Source organism: Loxodonta africana, chromosome 6 (assembly GCF_030014295.1).
Source record: "Loxodonta africana isolate mLoxAfr1 chromosome 6, mLoxAfr1.hap2, whole genome shotgun sequence".
Lineage (NCBI taxonomy): Eukaryota > Metazoa > Chordata > Mammalia > Proboscidea > Elephantidae > Loxodonta > Loxodonta africana.
The window spans coordinates 2,474,315-2,489,673 of NC_087347.1; positions in this window are offsets into that span (position 1 = coordinate 2,474,315).

Below are 15,359 nucleotides of genomic sequence, written 5' to 3' on the forward strand. Positions count from 1 at the left end.
CTCCCCAACGTGCCCTCTGACTGAGCCCCCTTGTGGAGTCCCCTCCAGGCTTTGCTCCAGCTGAGAGTGGCCCCACCCAGCAAGCGTCTCACCACCAGCACCCACCTGCTCTGGCCAAGCTGGCCTTCTCCGTGTCCTTTGCTGCCCCCAGTCCTCCCCCAACTCCTCCCACCTCCTTGGTCACCCTCTTTTGCAGCTCCTACTCCCCAGCTCTCTGGCAGTGTGTAGCCTCCTGTTGTTTATACTATAGCCACACACCCTATAAACTACAGAGGAAGGAGCCCTGGTGGCTCAGTGGTTAAGCACTCAGCTGCTAACCAAAAGGTTGGTGGTTCGAACCCACCAGCTGCTCCCCGGGAGAAAGATGTGGCAGTCGGCTTCTGTAAAGACTACACTTGGAAACCCTGTGGGGCAGTTCTACTCTGCCCTGTAGGGTCACTGTGAGTTGGAATTGGCTTGAAGGCAGTAGGTCATACTACAGGGTACTCCACAGACCACACACTCTGCTATAAAAGCACATTCCTCAGCTTGTCATTAGGTGTCTGTCGGACTGTCTGTTGTCTGTCTTCCAGTCTGACTGACTGCCCCAAAGGCGGGGCTGGGCCCGGCCTATCAGCCTTGCAAGATCTCCACTCCTGTGTAAGAGCCAGACAGAGAGGGAGCTCAGGAACGAATGAGTGAAGGAGCCCAGGCCAGGCCTCCTCGCCCCACAAACACACGTGGGGAAAGCACCCTGTTTTCTGCGATGCCCCTGTGGGAGGGGGTGGTCATGCTCCAGAAGCTGCCCTGCCCCGCCCAGGCCCACCACCCATCCCAACTGGGGCCTTGGTGGGTTGGTGTGAGACAGAGGGGCTCCCGGAACCCAAGGGGACAGTCCCTGAGGAGGGAGGCAGGGGCTTTTTCTGTGAGCTTCTGTGGGGCCTGGGCTCCCAGCCTCTGAGTGGCAGGGGGACCCCACCCCACGCACACACTGAGCAGGGCTCAGGAAGCAAGCTGCTGGCAGTCCCACGGGGCCTGTGCCCACCCGTGGGACTGCACTGGGGCCTGGGTGATGTAGCAGCCCACCCCCGCAGCCCCCCACTGCCAGCTTGCTCAGTGTTTCCTAATCTGCATTTAAAAACAGTGTGTCAGTCACCGTATCTCACAGCTCCTCTCTGAGCTGGAAACCCAGGGAAATGGGGCCCTCGTGGCTCCCCTGGACCACAGCCCAGGTGCTGGGGGGGCACAGGGACCCCGCCAAGGCCTTCTCCTGGAGTTGCAATCGGAGGCCCAGGTGGCAGACCCATGGCTCTCCTTGGAGACCCTGGGAGGTGCCGGGACCCGAGGGAGGCCCCAGGTTACTGGGGCAGCTGCCTTACTATGGGACCCTCCAGTTGAGGGTATGGCCCTCTGTCATTCTGGGAACCTCGCCTAGGAGCTCCATGTCCCATCCTGGCCCCCTCCATAGGCAGGCAGGGAGGGGGAAGAACAGGTGGCAGGTGAGACGTTCTCCTGGTTCTGGGACCTCAGCCCCATCACCCACTGCCTTCCCGCCTTGGCCTTGGCCTTGGAGAAACTGACTGGGGGGTTGGCTGGGAGGGGGAAGGAGGGTATTGAGGGGGTTCAGCCCTACTGGGGGGGAGTGGCCAGTCTTGCCCGAGGGTGGTCAGCTCTGCCTTCCATGGTGGACTGGCCTCACTTCCCCCAGGGTCACGAGGCAGACGAGAAGCAGCCAAGCCTGGCCCTAAGATGCGGTTTTTGTTTTCTGATGTGAGCTGAGGCTGTGGCACAGCTGTGTGTCGGGGTGGCTGGGAGCTTGAGGGGTGGGTGTGTGGGCCCTTAGATCTTGGGAGAGGTCGCTCTCCGACACGGCTGATTCATACCGCTCTTTCTCACTGCCCACAGCCTCCCCCTACGCACGGCCATTCAGCTGCTGGGCAGCACATGTGTACTGTCCTGCTGCCTGCTGCGGTCCCAATCTGAACGCCAGCACGGTGGTGCCATGTACTCGTGGGCAGCGCACGCAGGCGGCTCCCGAGGGCCCTGGAACAGGTGCCCAAAGCCCAGAGTGGAGGTCACTACTCAAGGGCAGCTCTCTCATGCTGGTGGGAGCAGAGCCCGAAGGCGGTCCAGGCCCACCAAGTCCAGCCAGCTGCTGCTGCTGGTCTCTCTGGGCCCCTACCCTCCTCTGTGTTGTGGGGTCTGGGGGACAGTCTACGATGCCACTCCCAGTGGTCGGACCAGAGGAACCTGGCTCCGGGCTGAGGTTCTGCCCTGACCCAGCCCAGCTCAGGGCAGAGGGTGGCCTTGCCCCTGGGTGTCTTGAGGCTGTCTCGGCTCCTGGTGGGCAGAGGGCTGGATGAAGGAGGGCGGTCAGGATGGGTGTTGGAGGACAGGCTGCGGAGGGTGAGACCTGGGTGCAGGGCTTTCCTCACCTTGCCTAACCTGTTGCTGTTGAGTGGACTCCACTTCGCAGGGACCCTACATGTGTCAGAGTAGAACGGTGGTCCACGGTGTTTCCAGTGGCTGACTTTTTGGAAGTAGATTGCCAGGCCTTTCTTCCTGGGCATCCCTGGGTAGACTCAAACCTCCAACTTTTCAGTTAGCAGGGGCAGCATTAGGTGTTTGCAGCATCCAGGGACTCCTCGGGTTACCTAGCCTCCTTACTTCTGTGCCCCCCTGCCCAGGATGTCCCAGACATGGCTGGGTGCAGCAGAAGCCCCGTGGGTGTCTGAGGGGTTTTGTGCTGGTGGACCTTCCTTGAAGGTACCCAGTGGTGCTGGAGGGGTGACTTTGTTCCCTACCTGGGGAGTCAGCACATTTGTGGCTGAGATTGAGATTCATCCTTAGCTTTAGGTGGTGTTGGGACACCTTCTCCTGGTTCTCTGCCTCTGTGTCCCCACTTGGCAACGCAAGTGATGAAAGCCCAGGCTAGCCTTGCCGGAGCCCTCCGTGGGGCTGCTCTGTGGCACACTCGAGCACCCACCCTGCGGGATGGGGGATGTGCATCACCTTAGCGTCTTTGCAAAATCACCAAGGATAGCATGCAGGCGATTTTTATTTCATTTCCTTTTTTTCCACAGGGTGGGCATTATTTTTTTTTTCCTATTTACAAAAGTAATACTCGCTCATTTTAAGCAATCCAGAAAATACAGACGCTAGGAAGCAGACACTAAGCATTACCCTGTCTCTGGCATCCATCTCCTCACTGCTGTAGCTTCTGGCTTGGTGCCCTCCAGCTCTGTCCCTACTCGCTGCATCCAGATACGCTCACACAAAAATAGAACCGGGCTGCACACGCTGTCTTGTGGTCTGAATTTTTCGCTTGACGTTATATTGCGGTGTCTCTCCTGCCAATCCTTCCTGCTGTGCTTCGCCCATCCCAATGTTGCCACCCCTTCGAATCCTCACTTAGTACCAGTGCCTGAGGCCATGCTAAGCCACCTCCAAGAGTGCACCCTTGTGAACAAGGGGCTAAGGGGTGCACTTGGACTGCATCTGCTTCCCCTTTGTGGGTTATTCACTTACAGTAAATTTCTGAAAATGGAATCTGTGAAAGGAAAAATTACAGAGACCAGTGAAAAGATCAGGGATTGCCGGGGGCTCGGGGTCGGGGATGGACGAGCAAGGGGAGCCCAGGGCATTTTTAGGGCAGTGACACTATGCGGTATGATGCTGTAAAGGGGAACACGTGGCATGAGGCAGTCCTCAAAACTCACAGGGCTGTGCAAGGCTAAGAGTGATCCTTCAATGTAAATTACAGACTTCAGTTAATAACAACGTATCAAAATACATTGATGGCTTGTAAGGAATGTAACAAACCCATGCAAGATGTTAACAATGGGAGAAACTGCAGGGAGAGAGAGGTGTCCCAGAACTCCGAACTTTCTGCACATTTTTTCTGTAAACCTAAAACTACTCTAAAAAATAAAGACTATTCAAAAAAGTTAAAGGGTGAATAAAAATGTAAGACATGGGGCAAAATGGTACGTGCACTTTAGAGACTTAAAATTCATTGCCAAACTGTTCTCCAATAGAAGCAAACCAATTAGTGAGTTCCCTTTAAAAGCACCAGCTCAAGGACAGTGGCCACCATCCGCGTACTTTTTGCCTGGGTTAGGGAACAAAAGATGCTTTGTGTTGCTTTAATTCAATTTTTAAATAGGCTGGAGAGGTTAGACATCCCTTCCAGAAACGTATGGCTTGCTATTGCCCTGCCCAGGTCCAGCAGGAGTCTTGTCCTTGTACTTAGGGGTTTCTAGCCGTTCTTGGAATGAGCCTCGTGGCAGCTCACACACCCTCTCTTCTCTGCCCCCCCACCGTGCTGAGGTAGCTTGTGTGTGCTGTCCTTGTTGTCATGGGGTGTAGACAGCAGGGCGCTCTGCTGAGCATTCACTCACGGGAATGTCTTTCTCACGGAGTCCACCATCCCACCCACATCTATTTTCCCTTTTGTTCCTGGCACCCTTTCCAAAGAAGGTGTTAATGGGGTCAGCTTGAGACATGGTAAATTCACTCCCACATTTAGTTAGATACTAGTCGAGCTGGATTTGAAATTCTAGGTTTAAACTTCATTTCCTTCAGTCCTCTGAAAAGATTACTCTGTATTCTTCTGGCACTCAGAATTTTGTCAGGCAATATGAAAATCTGATCCTTGCACTATTATAGGTTAACAACTCTTTCTGAGAACAGTGAGCATTTTATCTTTTTTTTTTATGTTCTTGAATTTCCCTATCGCATGTGTGCGTGCCTGCGTGCATGTTTGGTTCTCTGTATTTCTTTTTAACCTCAGATCTTTTATCTTCCTTTAAGGTGAAGAAGTTCTCATTAACTAGTCCTTTAAATATTTAATTCTTTTGTTTCTCTCTACCTCTAGGATTTAAGTTTTATACACGTTGCTGTTAGTTGCCCTCTGCCCTCGTGTGGACCCCCCATTTCTATTTTTCAGTCCTAGGGCTGTGCAAATGGTTAAGTGCTCAGCTGCTAATCAAAAGGCTGGAAGTTCGAGTCCACCAGAGAAGCACTTTGGAAGAAAGGCCTGACTATCTACTTCTGAAAAATTAGCCACTGAAAACCCTATGGAGCACAGTCTACTCTGACATACACAAGGTCGCTATATGTTGAAGGCAACTTTTTTTCTTGATTGTTTGTTTAAACTTCCCTTATATTTTCCGCCTCGTCCCCACCCTTCTGGACGCCTGCGCGGGTTTCCTGACCCGCTCGCCCACTCTGCCGGGGGTGCCTACCGGTTAATAAACCTGTTCAGCACGTTTCTCGTTTCAGTGACTGTGTTTTTCTGAGCCAGCATTTCTAGTTGGTTCTTGTTCTAGCTTCAAGTTTCTGAAGTCTTTCCTCGCCTCTGTGACGATATTTGTTTCACCACCTTTAAAATTCCTGCCCTGCCGTGCCCACCAGTTCTGGGCTTTTTAGTGTAGCCTGTCAGTTTGTTGTCAGGCTTTCCATGTCAGTTTTCCTCTGTGGATTTGTATTCCCTCGGGGGTGTGCATCAGCAAACATGGCTGGCAGTGGGCCCTCAAGGGCAGGGCTGTGCCTAGCACATAAGATGTGTATAAGGGAAACACGCCAGAGGGCAGTTGTGGGGGCCCCTGGCTGGGACCTCTGCCCAACCCCCACCTGGCACTTCGGCAGCCCTGTCCCCAGGGCCTTGGCTGTCACTATGCCTTTGGGACGGCTCTTTCTCAAGCGCTTCTCCCTCAGGTGTAGTCAGCTCTCCTCTCTCTGGGTGGGTGGCCTCCAGCCCGCTGCTCTCACTCACCCTCGGATGTGGTCACCTCTGCCCTGTACATGCCACCTTCTTAGGTTTATGCTGGTTTTCTCAGCTCCATCGACTTCCTTCTTGCCTTTATGGCAACCCAGCATTAAGGCAGGGTGAACAGATAGCCATACGAGGCTGCACCCATTGGGGCCCCTTGGTTTCACCTAGGGTTCCCCTCTGACAAGGGTGACCCGGTGTGATGCCAGGGGTTAGCACCCGGGAACTCTCGGCGTATTAGATGGGAACACAATTGTTGATGGTAGTTACCATCGAGTCAGCTCTGACTCATGGTGACCTTATGTACAACAGAACCAAACAGTGTCCAGTCCTGTACCATCTTTAGGACTGGACAATGTTTTGTTCATGATCATTGGTATGTTTGAGCCCATTGCTGTGACCATGGTGTTAGTCCTTCTCATTGAGGGTGTCTCTCATTTCCACTGACCCTCCACTTTACTAAACATGAATGATGTCCTTCTCCAGCGATTGGTCTTTCCTGATGACATGTCCAAAGTAAGCAAGCTGAAGTCTTGTCATCCTCCCTTCTAAGGAGTGTTCTGGTTGTATTTCTTTTAAGACTGATTTCTTATTTTTTGGCAGTCCATGGCATATTTAATATTCTTTGCCAATACCACGATTCAAATGCATCAATTCTTCTTCGGTCTTCCTTTTTCGCTGTCCAGTTTTCGCATTAATATGAGGTGATTGAAAAGACCATACCTCGGGTCAGGCGCACCTCGGTCATCAAAGTCACACCTTTGCTGTTTAGGTTTGTTGAAAGGAAGATTGGGACCCAGGGCTGCTTAGATGCCATTTTGCCTCTCCTGTTTCAGGTTCGATGTGGTCCTGGGAGGTTGAGGGTCACTGTGCAGTGCCAGCAGGTCGAAGCCACTCCTGGAACCTGAAGGACAAGCTGTGTGTCCTCTGTGCTGGGCAAGGCCTCCCTTTCTTGGGGTAGCTGCTCCCTTTCCACAGAGAAGAGATCCTGGAGCCTTGCGCTGGGCAGGCAGGTGGGTGTGGTGACCTGGGCAGAGGCTGCCTCCATGGGCTGGCCCCCTGGGGCCAGAAATGGCCCACCAGAGCTCTCTATCTGTCCACTCCCAAGTAAGTCTGCAACTGTGGCACGGGAAACATCTGGAAGTTTCTGTTACGTTTTGTTGGACTCAAAAGTAGGTTCATGGACTTTTTTTTGAGTCTCTCCTCTACCTTAACCCCAAACCAACTGATGAATTCTTCTTAGTCCTTCTAGATCTTCTCACCTTTGACCTCTGAGTCAGCGTGGAAAGTTCCAGACTCCCAGTTCAAACACCTGTTTTGGATCCAGCGTGGTGGCATGGACAATGGCAGTGTTGTACTCAGCTGGTGCAGCCTGGGGTGTGGGGGTGCTGAGTTACAGCCCCTCTCACACCTCTGTCCCAGTGTCTCAAAGGAGCCATGCTGACCGCCCCCCATCCATTCCTGAAAGCCTCCAGAGGCGGTTTCTGATTGGCTGCAGGGCGAGATGACCCAAGGGTGTCCATGGTAGCCACAAGAAGACCCCAGGGACCACGGGCACCTGCCAAGGCCCTGCCAGGCCCCTAGGGGAGATGGGGTGCTCAAGGCCTGCCCTGGGAGCCCCTGTTTTCTAGGGAATGCAAGCATCTGTACTGGCCCATCCAGAGCACAGCTGAGGCAGACCCCCGGCCATGGCAGGGCCAGGGTTGGTGGCTGGGAGCTGGAGGGAGCTTGGCTCAGTCGAGCCTCAGTGGAAGTGCAGCATTTTCCTCTGGGATAGAAATGACCACAGTCAGCTCTGGAAACTTTGTGAGCAGGAGCTGCAAGGGGGTGGGGACAATGAGGCTACCTCTCTGTGGACAGGGCCCCAGGGATAATGCTGCTTGTCCCTGAGTAATGAGTTATTCAGAGAGGACTCCCTTCCCTTTTCACCTTGGGGGTCTGCCTGTGTTCCGGGATGGGCCAAGTTAAGGCTGAGGTGCCATTGAGCAGGCCGAGGCCGGGCTGGCTCCAGGACTAGGACCCTCCAGGAGAAGGGGTCTAACCCAGGAGAGAGGTACAGGTGAAGATCAGCACCCACTGGTGAGGGAGAGGCTGGGGCTTCCACATTCACAGTTCCTGGCCAGTGGCCACTTGTCCTACCCGCCCTCCATGCCCTAGGCCTGGCTCCTAGTCCTTCCCATGTTGGCTCATAACATCCTAAGGGGAACTCACTGTTCAGCTGGGGAAACTGAGGTTGGGAGCCATTCAGTGCTTCTCCAGGCCTCTTGGCTGATGGGGTCATGAAGCCAGGTCTGTGGAGCCACCACTATCCTGTCTTAGCTCTGGGTGGCCTGAACACAGGTTTATCAGGCCTGCAGGGGCCCAGGGTGTGGGTGCCTCCCAGGAGTGGTGGCTTGGTTCTCCCTCCTGTGAGAGTGCCCATTTGGACCCTCAAACTCATCCCTGTCTGTCCATCCAGTCAGCACTGTCCACCTGATCAGCACTCTGCTGGGCCCCCAGGGCAAACACCTTGAGTTCAGCGCATGCTGGGCTAAGGGCTGGAGGCTGGTCCTAGTGAAGCTTCACACGGGGCAGGTCAAACCACTGGGTCCTCCCAGACCTCGGCCTCCTCTTCCTCTCCCAGGTGGGCGCCTGGGGTGCAGAGTCCCATGAGCTGTGCTCTCAGCCCCTGTGGTGCACAGTTATGAAGGTGAGGGCTTGAATGCTCCATCCTTTCTGCTTGATCAGAGTTTTCAAAAGTCCTATCTGGTGTGGAGAGAACAGAAGAAAATGGCCACAAGTTGACCAAGTTGTCATAAAGCCAGGGTGTGCATTTGTTTGGAAGGACACACATATAGCTCTCGAGGTTATTTCCGAAAGTCAGATAAGAAATGGAGATTCTTAACTGAAATCACACTGAATTAGGACGTCTGGGTGGCTGTGGCCTGGTGGGGCAATATTAAGCAGGATGATGGCATGGACCCTGAAGGAAGATGCAGACAGACGCCGCCTTAGCCACGGCGCAGTTCCCTTAGAAAGGGGAATACAGCCAGCAGCTAAAAGCCAGAGGCAGGGCCGGTGCATCATTCAAAGCTGATGGGCTGTGGAGCTCTGGCCTGACTGCTCCTGCTATGTGATCCATGTGACCATCCAGCCTGGGCTTGCATGCCTCCATTGTCAGCTGACTCACTACTTTACAAAACAATGAATCCCACTACTGGTGGCTGCTCTGTGTGTGGACCCAAAAGAGTCCCCCACCCCAATCACTTCTCAGTGGTGCTGTGGGGTCCTCCGGAGATAGCTGGACACCAGCGGAGTCTGCACACCCTTCTTACAAACTTACATAAAACAAACAGACAAAAAAAACATTGCTGTTGAGCTGATTCTGCCCCGTGAAGACACTGTGTGTGTCACAGTAGATCTGCCCCACAGGGTTTTCCTGGCCGTAATCTTTACGGTAGCAGATCACCAGGCGATTCCTTCGTGGAGCTGTTGGGTGGGTTTGAACTGCCAACTTTAGCTTGGTGGTCCAGCTCAAACTATCTGTGCCACCCAGGGACCTACAAAGACTTTCAAAGGAGGGGGACCAGGAAGTAAAGCAGACTGTGCTCAAGAGCTGGGAGTGCCTCCTTGCTAACCCCCCAAAGCCCCGCTAACCCCCCAAAGCCCCGCTAACCCCCCAAAGCCCCGCTAACCCCCAAAGCCCTGCTAACCCAGACTTCCATCAGTGACACAGATCTCCCCTAGTTTGCCGTCACGGAGCCCACGTTGCCTGGAGACAGGGAGCCGCCTTAGATCGTGTCCTGGTGCGGATCCTCTCGGTGCCTTCTCATCTCAGCGCTTCAGAGGCACACACCTCCTCTCCTTGGGGGCTTCCCGAGCTGGGACTCACCCCTCAGACCTCAGGGAGGGCACCTGCACCTTTGATCCTGGCAGCCCCCTGGCGAGAGTGGCTCTGTCCCGTGGGCAGCTGGCTCCTGTGCCTCCCTCCCCGGCACACACAGTGGTCGGTCTGCTGTGTCCAGCCCCCAAAGGAGGAGCTGCGATGCCCATCTGGAGGGGAGGTGTTTTCGCAGGGAGACACATATTTTGGCAAAGAGACAGCAGCTGACAGAGAACAGACGCCGCCTGTCTTCATCTCGGCCTCCAGCAGACAGAAATGGAAGCCAGGAGAGCATTCTAACAAGATGCGAACCGTCTGCACCTGGGAGGCAACGAGGTGAGCTCCGCAGGAATGTCTTGGAAACGGTGGTTGGCGATGACAAGCCAGGCGTGTGCGGACGCCCCTGCAAGCCACACTTCGAGCCACCCAGTGCTACGCTGATGCATTTGGCCAAAGTGGCTGCAGGAACTAAGACGAGCTGTCACCAGCTGCTCCGAGGCAGCTGCAGACCCCAGGGTTCTTGCAGGAATGATTCAGAGCTGCTGTCAGCCCAGGGGCACAGGGAACGTCGGACATCCAGCTGGGGATGACACGGAGGGTCCCTGCCGTCCAGCACACATGTGTGCGACTCTGTTCACCAGAAGGCATGTCATCTCATCCCAGCGCGCTGTGGGAAGGGTCCCGTGCTTGTTTTGTCTGGTGCCGCAGCCCCTCCAGGGCCACTTTCTCTCTGATAGCAGAGGAGAACCCTCGCTCTGTGGTCCCTGAAGTGCCCTGCCCTGCTGAGCCCTTGCTTGTGGAAGGCTGGGTGGAGGCACAGGGTGCGGACCTGGCCCTTTGGGTTTGGCCATTGTTGTGGATTGAATTGTGTTCCCCAAAAAGATACGTTGAAGTCCTGACTGTGGCACATGTGAACGGGCCTTGTTTAGAAATAGGGTTTTGGCGACGTTATCAGTTAACGTGAGGTCATCCTGGAGCAGGGTGGGTGCTGATCCTACCTTAGTGGTGTCCTAGAAAAGGGGAGAACAGACACAGAGACTAAGGGGATACCCTATGTGAAGGTGGAGGTGGGGATTGGAGGGAAGAAGCCACGAGCCAAGGGATGCCAAGGGTTGCCTGTGAGCACCAAAAGCTGGAATAGTAAGGAAGGACCCTCCCCGAGTCTTTGCCCCCAGGGGCAATCTCTAAGTTGCACCCTCCCTTCCAATTTCAAGATGAATAGATGTTCATAGAAACACCTTCCCCCCTTCTTGTCCGGCTGCCTCAGTCAGGGGACTTTCATATTTGTGGCACCTCAGAGTGCCACTCCCTGCCTCATCTGGTGCCCTCTTGGGCTTCTGCCTGAGGGGAAAGGCCCCCCTCTGCCCCTCTTTGCTATACCTCTATCCCCTAGAGCTGTTGGAGGGAACACGGCCCTGCTGACACCTTGATTTCAGACTCCTGGCCTCCTGGACTGCAGGACAAACTATTTCTTTTGTTTGAAGGCCCCATTTTGTGGCATTTTGCTTTTAGGAATGAGTACAGGCTCCCTGCTCTGATGGCAGAGGGCCTCTCTCCCTGAGACCTGTTCTCTCCCCTCTGGATGACCTGACCAGCCTTAGGCAAGAGCAGTGGGGTGGATATGGGCTCCCTGACTCAGGCCCCTGCCTTGCTCTGCCTCCTCTCACTGTTGCTGGGAGGACCCACTCAAGGAAGGGGCAGATGCAGCCCACTGTGGCCCCACGCTAGCCCTGTAGGGGGAGGGAGGGCTCCTCTATCCCAGTTCTGGCTGCTCTGAACGGCTGCCTTCACCTTTGAGATGAGGAGAGGGGTGGGTCCGTGAGTGCCGGCCTTTCCGCAGCCGCGGACAGTCCTGGTCCCCACCCTGTGCACACAAAGCCCTGTTCATCCTGCCATGCTCTGGGCGGCACCCCCACCGCTAGTGCTGGGCCACTACCCCTCTGGCTGGGCGTGGGCTCCTGGAGGCCCTGACTGGGGTTAGCCAGTGCAGCCATGGGCCCAGGAGGTCTGCTTCTCTACTGGTTTATCCACCACTTCTCAAGTCTCCCAAGACAAAGTGTTGGAGATAGTGACAGCTGGGATTTTAGGAAGACAGTGAATTTTCTCCTCTTCTGTTTTGCGTGTAAGGGTATTAAGAGAAAAAGGGAATTCGGAAACACTGTACTTTGGTATTGCAAGATTTTTTGATGGCTGGAAGCACTTGGCTTAGTTGTCCCAGATGCTGAGGGATCCCCGAGGAGGGAGAAGGGAGCCACAGTCTTCTCCTGCACTACTAAGCTAACATCGCCGTACCAGTTCTCCCAAAACAGCGATTCGGCAAACGCGACTAGCTAGAGGAAAAAGCCACCGGCCTGCCTTCTGTCCGGTTCCCACCTTTGCTACCACACCCGCAGCCTGCGTTTTATCTGAGGGTCCTTACTACATCATCAGGTAGAGAATCAGCAAGCTCACGGCACGTCCTGGGAGGGGGCACAGGTCACCCAGGACAAGCAATGTCGAGTGACGGCGGAGGACCTGGACCTCACTGAGCTGACTGGGGGTGCCTGTGACCTGGGACTGGATGCTGTCGAGTGACGGCGGGGGACCTGGACCTCACTGAGCTGACTGGGAGTGCCTGTGACCTGGGACTGGATGCTCCCGAGCCTGGGAGGAGGCTCTGGCTGCCTGCACCCTCCTCTGCAGACACCCTGAGAAACACATCAACACTCTCCTAAAGATGGAACGGGGAAGATGCTGTCTGCAAATAGCAAGAAACTGTCAGAATGAGGAAAGTAATAAATGCACTTCTTGTTGGGAGCCAGAGTCGACTTCAATTCCTAGCGACCCCATGTGACAGAGTAGAGCTGCCCCACAGGGTTTCCTAGGTTATAATCTTTATGGGAGCAGATTGCCAGGCCTTTCTTCCTCAGAGCTGCTGGGTGGGTTCCAACCACGAGTCTTTCGGTTAGTAGCCAGCACCCAAACATTGTGCCACCAGAGCTCCTTAAATTACTTTAGAATTGCTTATTTTAATGTCAGCTCTGCAGAGAACTTTGCAAACAGTGGTTATTTCATAATTCACACAGAAAGGGCTCCACTTCAGAAGACTTTCTAGCTCCTTCCCCAGTGACAGCCAAGCATGGTCGGGGAGGCCCCTCGAGTGGAGTGGAGCACTTGGCTGCCTTTTCTTTCCGAGATCCGGTTGAGATGTGGACAAGGGTTCTCTGGACACGTGGTCCCCCTAGAGCACAAATAATGTTCTTTTGTGTTATCTCTATTTTCTAATTTTTTTGTAAAGAAAATGGTCTTTCAAGAGAGAAAATGGCAATAGCCATTACTTTTAAGTGAAAAAATAGAAAATGCCTGCCAGCTCGGTTGCCCCTGTGTTTGTGCCATCATACTGACGGGAACTCCCGGAGCAGGAGGACTGAGCAGTAGGAGCTCTGAGGAAGCCAATCAGTGATTTACTTTTCTTCCACCAGGATCCTGGCTAATCGTATTGCTAATAACAGCCTTCTCTCTACCCCCTCCCTATACCCAGTCACTCTGCTGGCTTTAAACATGTTTAATTTACACCCAGATCTTTGCTTTTACCTTATGAACCCAAAGCAGAGTGTCTTAAAAGAGACATCGCACAATAAGGACTCCAGCCTGGCAGCTCCCAAAGTCCAGGTCCCTCATCAGGGATGCTCTCCTGCTGGTGTCCCTGCTCCAATGCAGCTGAAGGAGTCCCTCGTGGTGCAAACGGTTAAGTGCTCGGCTGCCAACCGAAAGGTTGGAGGTTTGAACTCACCCCGAGGTGCCTCTGAAGAAAGGCCTGCATCTTAGTTATCTAGTGGTGCTATAGCGGAAATATCACAGGCGAGTGGCTTTAAGGAACAGACATTTATTTTCTCACAGTTTAGGAGGATAGAAGCCTGAATTCAGGGCTCTGGCTCTGGGGGGAAATCCCTGGCTGGGTAGTGGTTAAGCGCTACGGCTGCTAACCAAAGGCTCGGCAGTTTGAATCCTCCAGGCACTCCTTGGAAACTCTATGGGGCAGTTCTACTCTGTCCTATGGTGTCGCTATGAGTCTGAATCAACTCGATGGCACTGGGTTTGGTTTTGGTTTTGGCTTTAGGGGAAGGCTGTCCCTGCTGGCCATGGGGGAAAGTCCTTGTCTCAGCTTCTTTGGCAGTCCCTGGAGATCTCCATGTGGTGTCTACCACGAGTGGCCTCTGTCTTCCCAGTTTGCCTTTGCTTCCCTGACCCTAATCGGCTTTTCTTACATCTGGAAAAGGACTGGCTTAAAACAACCCTGCACTGATACTGTCTCATTAACATAACAAAGAAAACCCTATTCCCAACCAGGATTATAGGCACATGTTAGGATTCCAGCACATGGTTTTTGGGGACACTATTCAATCCATGACAGCTCGGTGATCTACTTCTGAAAAGCCAGCCATCAAAAACCCTACAGAACCCAGCTCTGCTCTGACATGTGGGGCCCATCCGCTGCTGCATTCTGCCGGCGTCATTTGAGGAGCCTTGTCTCCTGAAAACCCCACCACAGAAAGCCTTGCTGCAGACCACCTGGGACCCCATGAGAAGCGGTGGCAGGGTCCGGCCGACTGAGAGGCGCTCTGGGGCCTGCCTTCCACACCAGCATTCGATTACACGCTCTAGACTTGAGCAAAGGTGATCACAGGGAGATACTTGTCAGCCGTCACGGAAGCCCTCAGCAATTGGCTTGAAAATCGTGACATAGATGTGGGGCCATGTAATATGTGTCCTTTTGTGACTGACATTTCACTCAGCATCGTGTTTCCAAGGTCCATCCACAGCGTGGCAGCCTGCGTCAGGACTTCTTGTCCCTTACGGTTGAGTAATACTTCACTGTATGGCTAGACCACATATGTTTATCCATTTATTTGTTGATGGACACTTGGGACGTTTCCCCTTTTTGTTTATTGAGGATAGTGCTGCAGTGAACACTGGTGTTCACGTGTCCATTTGAGTCCCTGTTTTACTTCCTTTGGGTAGATACCTAGGAGTGGAATTGCTGAATTGGATGATAATTGTATGTTGAACTTTTTGAGGAGCCACCAGGCTGATTTCCACAGAGGCTGCCCCTTGTTACACTCCCACCAGCAACACACAAGGGTTTCAGTTTCTCCACGTCCTCGCTGACACTTGTTTGTTTGTGAAGTCATGTCTCCGCTTACACGAAGTATCAGAATAGGCAAGTGGATACAGACCTTAGGTTATGAGTGGTTGCCAGGGGTGGGCAGGAGGGAGGAAAGGGGAACTCATTGCATGGGATGTCATGGACTGAATTGCATCCCCCCAAAGTACGTGTATCAATTTGGCTAGGCCACAATTCCTAGTACTGTGCGATTGTCCACCATTTTGTCATCTGATGTGATTTTCCCATGTGTTGTAAATCCTACCTCTATGATGTTAATGAGGTGGGATAGGTGGCAGTTATGGGAATAAGGCAGGACTCAATCTACAAGATTGGATTGTGTCTTGAGTCAATCTCTTCTGAGATATAAAGAAGTGAGCAGAGAGACAGGGGAACTATTACCACCAAGAAAGAGGCACTGGGAGCGGAGAGTGTCCTTTGGACCCAGGGTTTCTGCAAGGAGAAGCACCTAGTCCAGGGGAAGATTGATGAGAAGGACCTTCCTCCAGAGCTGACAGAGAGAGAAAGCCTTCCCCTGGAGCTGGCACCCTGAATTCTGACTTCTAGCCTCCTAAATTGTGAGACAATAAACTTCTCTTTGT